Source organism: Rattus norvegicus, chromosome 2 (genome assembly GCF_036323735.1).
Source record: "Rattus norvegicus strain BN/NHsdMcwi chromosome 2, GRCr8, whole genome shotgun sequence".
NCBI classification, from domain to species: Eukaryota; Metazoa; Chordata; class Mammalia; order Rodentia; family Muridae; genus Rattus; species Rattus norvegicus.
The window spans coordinates 223,711,812-223,720,584 of record NC_086020.1 but is presented as its reverse complement, the minus strand read 5'-3'; the positions used below and the strand labels follow the sequence as shown (position 1 = coordinate 223,720,584).

The following is an 8,773-nucleotide window of genomic DNA, read 5'->3' as shown; positions in this document are numbered from 1 at the left end:
AACTTATATCCCTTCAATTAATGTATTTACGTGTGGTCATAGGCACTTAATCACTCTGAGCCTTGGTTTCTTCACTTGGTATGTTGGAACAATATCAGCAATTAACTTACTGATGGGAAAACTAAGTGAGTGACTATATGCAAATGGAAAGGAACATGGAACAAGTACCATGTAACTATGGCAACTAATTTTCATCCAAACTGGGACACATTTAAAGAGGGAGGGCATCATCAAGAATTACACTAGAATATCAGCAGTACTAATTGTCAGTGTTCATGATTATTTTATTTTTTCTTAATTAATCAATTAATGGATTTATTTATTTATGTGCCAAGCACTCCCTCCCCTGGACTCCCCTCACTGAGACCCTTCCTCCATCCCCTTCCCCTTCTTCTCTGAGGGAGTAGGGCCCCCCTTGGGTATCACCCAACCTTGGCTTATCAAGTCTCGTCTAGATTAGAGGCATTCTCTCCCATTGAGACCAGATAAAGCAGCTCTGCAGATATCACAGGCAGGCTACAGATTTAGGGAGAGCCTCTGCTCTGGTTGTTGGGGGGGGCACATGAAGATTGAGCTGCATATCTGCTGCATATATGCTGGTGGATTCATTCCAACCCATGTATGTTTTTTGGTTGGTGGCTCAGTCTCTGAGAGCTCCTAGAGGTTCAGGTCAATTGACTCTCTGTTGGTTATCCTGTGGGGTTCCCATTCTCTTCAGGGTCTTCAATCATTTAAAATCTTCCATAAGAATCCTCAACCTCTATCCAATGTTTAGCCAATGGGCATGGGACATTTGTGTCTGTTTTAGCCAACTGCTGGATAGAGACTCTCAGAGGCCAGTTATGCTAGGCTATTGTTTGTAAGCATAACAGAGAGCATTAATAATGTGAGGAATGGGTTTTAAGTTGGGCAAATTATTGCTTGGGAACTTTTTAAGTCTCTGCTCCACCTTTGTCCCAGCATTTCTATTAGAGAGGACTAATTTCAGGCTGAAAGTTTAGTGCATGAGTTGGTGTCCTTATCTCTCCATTGGGGTCAAGGCAACTCATTTTGACAAGTGTAGGCCTTGCTGATTTTTGTGGTAGGTGTTATTTATTTTGCAAAATTACTTTAAAACTGTGATAGTTAGGATTCCATTTCTTTAAAAAAAAAGTCAAGACAATCAAATTGGAGAGAGAAAGTGTTCAGGTTTATCCACAGTTCAGAGATTCTAATCTATGATTGTGTGGCCCTGTTACTCTCAGTCTGTGACAAGGTGACAAGGCAGCACACTATGAAAGAATCAAACATCAGAGACAAACTCTTACAGTCAGGATCCCTTTAAGGGATAAGGATCTCACTGTCAGGAAGCAAAAAGAGAAAGATGAAGGAGTTTGGGTCCCACTATATTCTCTAATCACACCTTATACAGCAGCATGAAGGCCTGTGCTGGTCCATGCCCATACCTACCTCTCAGCAATGCCACAGGTTTGGGGACCAAATCTTGAACACACAGGCCCATAGGGACATTTCAGATCCATAATGAAAAGTGATCAAGGGTTCTGTGGTAATTCAAATGATCTCACTTGGTATGTAGTGTTTCCTTTAGAGTAGGCTAACCCCAGATGCCACCTGCATGCTGTCATTCTGATTATTATCTATCAGGAACAACACTATTTTTCTTCTCTCTATCTAGCTCTCCCACCTACTTTATGGGTTTCTTTTGGCATTGGGCACAAGGGGAGACTAACATTTCTTAGGTGGCAAGGCTCTTCCGAGCAAATTCACCTTCAGAAGCAGGATTATAGAGACGTGGAAACAGGAAGGAAACGCACAGGCTGAACCTAAGGAAAAAACAAAATGGGGCTGGAGAGATGGCTCAGCCCTTGAAGACTAGGCTCACAATAAAAAATATATGAAGAACCAAAGTATACCAAAATGTACCCCTATTAAATACAAGCATAGGCTTTCTGCCAAGGCAAGTCTGGTTGAGCAAAACCTATATAGGCTTCTGGATTTTCTTTTGAAAAATTTACTTTGAAGACAGATAACTTGTAGAGTTAAACAGATGATAGATGGCCTAAATGCTGCTAATATTCAAAGATGAATATTCAGGGTTGAAATCAATCAAATAGAAACAAAGAGAACAATACAAAGAAACAACAAAACCAAGAGCTAGTTCTTTGAGAAAATCAACAACATAGACAAACACATAGGTAAACTAATGAAAAGGCACAGAGACAGTATCCAAATTAAGAAAATCAGCAATGAAAAGGGAGACATAACAATAGAAACTGAGGAAATCCAAAATATCATTAGGTTTCATTTCAATAACCTGTTCTCTACAAAACTGGAAAATCTAAATGAAATGGATGAATTTCTAGACAGATGCCACATACCAAAGTTAAATGGAGAGCAGGTAAACTATATAAATAGTCCCATAACCCTTAAGGAATTGAAAAGGTCATTAAAAGTCTCCCAACCCAAAATAGCCCAGGGCCACATGGTTTTAGTGCAGAATTCTACCAGACATTCAAAGAAGAGTTATACCAATACTCCTCAAACTACCCCACAAAATGAAAACAGAAGGAACACTACGTATTTAATTTTATAAGGCCACAGTCATCCTGATACCTAAACTACAAAAAAAGACTCAACAAAGAAAGGGAATTTCAGATCAATTGCATTTATAAACATCAGTTCAAAAATACTCAATAAAATTGTTGCAAACCAAATCCAAGAACACATTCATAACATTATTCACCACAATCAAGTAGGCTTCATCCCAGTGGTGCCAGGGTAGTTCAATATACAGAAATCCATCAATGTAATCTACTATATAGAGAAACTGAAAGACTAAAATCAGATAATTATCTCATTAGATGTTGAAAACTCCTTTGAAAAAAATTAACATTCCTTCATATTAAAAGTCGTAGAGAGATCAGGGATTCAAGGCATATATTTAAACATAATAAAGGCAATATACAGAAAGCCAATAGACAACATCAAATTAAATAGAAAGAAACTTAAACAAGTCCATTAAAATCAGGGACAAAACAAGGCTGCCTACTCTCTCCCTATTTATTCAATATAGTTCTTGAAGTTCTAGCTAGAGCTATAAGACAACAAAAGGAGATCAAGGGAATACAAATTAAAAAAGAAAAAAGTCAAAGTATCACCAGTTGAGCTGATATGATAATATACATAAGTGATACCCAAAATTCTAACATAGAACTCCTACCACTGATAAACAACTTCAGCAAAGTAGCTGGATATAAAATTAACTCAAAGGAATCCCTCCTTTATACAAATGTTAAACAGGCAGAGAAAGAAATTAGGGAAACAACACCCTTCAAAGTACCCACAAATAATATAAATTATCTAGGTGTAACTCTAAGGAAGGAAGTAAAAGATCTGTATGACAAGAACTTCAAGACCCTGAGGAAAGAAATTGAAGATATCAGAAGATAGAAAGATCTCCCATGCTCATGGAGAGGTAGGATTAATACATTGAAAATGCCCGTCTTACCAAAAAGTAAGCTATAGATTCAATGCAATTCCCATTAGAATTTCAACACAATTCTTTACAGACCTTGAAAGAATAATTCTCAACTTCATTTGGACAAAGAAAAAATGTGAGATAGCTAAAACAATCCTGAACAATAATATAACCTCCAAAACTTCAATAATAATAACCATCCCAGACTTCAACCTATACTACAGGGCAATGATGATATAAACTACATTGGTATAGAAGTAGACTGGTTGATCAATGTAATCTAATCAAAGACCTAGAAATAAAACAACACCCTATGGATACTTGATTTTTGACAAAGATTCCAAAGTCATGCAATGGAAAAAAAGAGCATCATCAACAAATGGTGATGGTCTAACTGGATGTCTCCATGAAGAAGAGTGCAAGTAGATCCATGTTTATCACCCTTCACAAAACTGAAGTTCAAGTTGATCAAGGATCTCAGCATAAAACCAGATATGCTAATCCTTAAAGAAGACAAAGTGGGTAATACCATTGAATGCATTGGTACAGGAGACAATTTCCTGAACCAATAGCTTAGGCCCTAAGATCAACAGCTGATAAATGGGATCTCCTCATGAAACTGAAAAGCTTCTGTAAGGCAAAGGACATTGTCAACAGGACAAAATGGCAACCTAGAGGTTGGGGAAAGATCTTCACTAACCCTAAATCTGACATATGGCTAATATCCAAAATATATAAAGAACTCAAGGAGTTAAACTCCAGCAAACCAAATAATTAAATAATGGGGCACAGAACTAAACAGAATTTTCAACAGAGAAATCTTGAATGGCTGAGAAGTGTTCTTAAAGACATGTTGAAAATCCTTAGTTATCTGAGAATTGCAAATCAAAACTACCCTGAGACTCCACCTTATACCAATCAGAATGGTTAAGATCAAATCTCAAGGGACAGCACATATTGACGAGGGCGTAGAGAAAGAGGAACAATCCTCTATTGCTGGTGTACAACCACTCTGAAAGTAAATCTGGCAGTTTCTCAGAAAACTGGAAATAACTCTACCTGAAGATCTAGCTACATCACTCCTGGGCATATACCCAAAAGATGTTCCATCATACCACAAGAACATGTGTTCAACTATGTCCATAGCAACTTTATTTATAATAGCTAGACACTGGAAACATCCCAGATGGTTGCTCAACCTAAGAATGGATATAGAAAATGTTGTTCATGTACACTGTGGGATACTATACAGCCATTAAAAACAAAGCCACTGTGAACTTTTCAAGCCAATAGATGGAACTAGAAAATATTCTGAGTGAAGTAACCCAGAGTTAAAAGGACAGGCATGCTATGTACTCCCTGATAAGTGGATATTATCCATAAAGTACAGAAATACCCATTATATGCCCCACAGATGCAAAGAAGTTTGAATGGAAATCTGCAGCTGCCTGGGGTGGTGGTAGTGGTAGTAATGGTGAGAATCTCTAGGAAACACCAGAGACCTATGATGGTGGAGGTTCCAAGGAGTCAATGAGGGTGACCTTAGCTAACAGTATGAACAGGGAATCTGTAGTAGTCACCTCCTGTAGCCATGTATGACAGTTAGTGGAAGGATAGGGACATGGATCTACTTGAATTCTTCTTCATGGAGACATCCAGTTAGACCATCACCCTTTGTTGATGATGCTCTTTTTCCATTGCATGACTTTGGAATCTTTGTGGGTACCCACTAAACTTTGGACCCAAAATTTGTTCTTTCTAGAAGAAATGCAGGGTTGGAGCAGAGACTGAAGGAAAGGCCAACCAATAACCAGCCCAAGTTGTAACCCATCCCATAGGTAAACACCAATCCCTGACATCGTTAATGATACTCTGTTATGCTTGCAGACTGCTATGTCTAGCAGAACTGTCCTTTGAGTGGCTCTACCCAGCAGTGGACAGAAACGGAAGCAGATACCCACAGCCAACCATTAGATGGAGGTTGGGGACACCTATGGAGGAGTTGCCAGAAGGATCGATGATGGGAACTTGACAGGAAGACCAACAGAGTCAACAAACCTGGATCCCTGGGAGCTCTGAGAATCTGAGCCACCAACCAAAGAACATACATGTGCTTGAACCAGGCCCTGACACAGATGTAACTGACAGGCAGCTCAGTCTTCATGGCTGCCCTGTCTGGCCTCAGCGAGAGAGGATAGGCTTAATATGGCAGAGACTTGATGTGCTAGGTTGCAGAGGATACCCAGGGAGGCTCCCAATCTCTCAGAGGAGAGGGGAGTGGGATGGTGGAAGGGACCAGGTGAGGGAGGGACCTGGAGTGGGAAGCAGCATTTGGGAGGAAAACAAACAAACAAATTCAAGAAAATTTAAAAACTGCTTACTGGTATTTCTGAAATATGTGCATGTTGACCTAGTTAATTTAAGTCAATAAGGTCAGCTGGTTGCATTTTATGTGAAATTATGCTTCATTCTTTGAACTCTGGAAATCAAAAGTCTTACGTAACACAGTTCATGACCTGACCCACGTACCATGCTGACTGAGTCTGTATTGTGTGCAGGGTATGCGACGTATAATCCTCCATGAATTTCTGCACATGTTTTGCTTTTGATCTTCATAGCAGTCCAGCGAAATAGGTATCATTATTGCCTCTGAGTTACAGAGAATTTAAATGGCTTTTTCTGGGTCTCACAGCCAGCAAGGGAAAGAGCAAAAGTTCAAGCTCCAGAGCTCACAGCCATAACTCTTGTTCAATGCTAACCTTGGCACCATTACCAGAAAGAGGTTCTGAACACATATCTCATTAATGCTAAATGCTTAGTGATTTAATCCATGGCACAACCAAAGCATGAACCAAGATGCCACGAACCGTGGCTTTTGTTGAGCCAATTCACAGGTCTAATGTGGACTTCAAACAACTTGTGTGTGTTTGTGAGCATTTTTACATTATTTGTGTCAGCTAGAAAAAGAACCAAGTATTAAGTATCAGGACCAAAGCCAAATAAATTGAAGATGTCAGAAATAGCTAAAAGCTGAGGATGAATTACACAGGTTTTTTAGAGCACCCTGGGGGTATGTCCAGAGGATGTTTCTAGCTTAGTTCTCAAGGCAATAAACTCTCTGTAAGTCATCAAATAAATAAATGTAGCACGGCATAATTTTTACTCTTTGAGAAGTGGTTTTCTCTCCAAGAGGCAGACCTTTTACATGTGATGTTAGATTGTATCCTATTGCTTTTAAACCGAACAGGGCCACAGAGGTTTACCATAAACCTACATCCTTAGATAAGCAGACATATTCCCTGAGTAAGTAAGTCATCTTGAACAGAGGGTTCTGAACATGCCTGAGGCAATCTCCTCTCTCAGCCCAGGGTTTACCTCAGATGAAAACAGAGGAGTTGTGGGTGAGGAAAGGAATGGAGACTAGAGGCCTGCAGAGTCCAACAGCTGGCATGTTTTTTCATCTTGTGCACTTGAAACTCTGGGGGCATTCGTGTCCTGGTTAAAGGCTCCCTCATCACAGAGCTTAGAAGCCACCACTCCAAAAGTCAAACAGCAGTGGGTAGCAACAAAATCAATCAAAAACTATGGACGTTATAAAGTATAAGGAAACAAACATTCACCTAGATTTGAAGGACTCTATTAAGTTAGATTTATATATATTTCCAAATGAAAGCTTTGTGTTACTGAGTCAAATTATGACCATTAAAGAGTTCTTTTGTTGTTTTAACCTTTCAAAGAAATACTATCCCAGTATTAACTGATAAGCACAACTTAAACTAAATCTCTTCAATATCACCGAGGTGTCAGATCGCCACTGGCTTTTTGTGGAGGTCAAGCAAGGAGATTAAGTAGAAATCCTGTGGAGTTAGCATGCTGTCCTCCACTCTCTGTGAGTCTTTGAACCGTGGGCCCTTCATAGCCTATAAAGTCCTGGTTTCTGAAGGTAATCATAGAGGATTATGGCTAACCTTGGTTTGAAAGTTATGAGTCCTTATCTTCTTTTAGAAAAGGGCTTATTTAAAATAAAAATGAATCAACTAGTATATCACATTTCAAAGCTCACAGGTGAACCCAATCATGGCCTACTTTTTAATTTCTCTGATCACAAATGCCTTCCTTCTGCACTGGTACTGAGGGAAGAGTGCAGATGTGACATAAACATTGTAATTCAAAATAGTGGCAATGGGAGACCGATAGGATGTCTTTGTCCTGTTCTCAGAATTCTGATTGATACTTTGAAACCAGAATACTTCTTTCCAGGAGTATACTTGAATTGACTAACTTCTCTGCTTCGCTTCTTACCCACAAAATACCATTTCTTCATCCATTAAATCACTGGTTCTCAGCCACTGGGTCACAACCTCTTTGAGGATGGTCTGACCCTTTCAAAAGGGTTCCATATCAGATATCCTGCAAACCAGATATTTACAGTATGATTCATAACACTGGCAAAATTATAGTTTTGCAGTAGCAACAAAACAATTTTACAAAGAACTATATGAAAGGGTTGCAGTACTAGAAAGCTTGAGAAACACTGAACTAAATGAATTTAAAAAGCACAATGCTGAGAATGGTATAATAAAAGCTTGATCGTGGCAATATTAGGTTCTTTAGGATTATTATTGTCTGCTAATATATGCACACAGCTATGAGCACAAAAACAAAACTAATTTTTCAGCATACAGATATATTAATAATAGTTGGTCTTGTGACATATGTGCTTGCATATACATTTAATCCAAAAATTCTGGATTTGGTAGATGAGTTTGGTTTCTATGAATTCTAGGCTAGTGTGGTTTACACAGTAGGTTTCAGGACAGCCAGGGCTATTTAGAGAGACACTGTCTTTGAAAAGAAAAGAGAAGAGAAGAGAAGGAAAAAGGAAGTTCTAGATTTTTGTTCTTGCTTCAGCAGCACATACACTAAAATTGGAACAATATGGAGAATGTTAACATTGCACCTGCACTAGGATTACACGCAAATTCATGAAGTATTCCGTGTTAAAAGAAAAGTTGATCTTGTATTAGGTTATAAGAAATGACCATCAGGCTAGAGAGATGGCTCAGCAGTTAAGAGCACTGATTGCTTTCCAGAGGTCCTGAGTTCAATTCCCAGCGACCACATGGTGGCTCACAACCATCTGTAATTGGATCTAATTCCCTCTTCTGGTGGGTCTGAAGATAGTGACAGTGAACTCATATAAATAAAAGTAATTAAATCTTAAAACAAAACAAAACAAAAAAAACTCCATCAATCCCATGCAGTTGGTAAAACAAAATTCTAATTTGCTAAGCA

The 8,773-nt window shown here is 38.8% G+C and overlaps 1 non-coding gene across 1 annotated transcript; it reads left to right on the top strand.

Annotated features, from left to right (window-relative positions):
- The first annotated feature begins 8,380 nt into the window (after positions 1-8,380).
- On the top strand, positions 8,381-8,483 carry Rnu6-482 (RNA, U6 small nuclear 482). The gene has a single exon (XR_005501586.1). It is a non-coding gene; the product is annotated as a U6 spliceosomal RNA (small nuclear RNA).
- Positions 8,484-8,773: the final 290 nt, after the last annotated feature.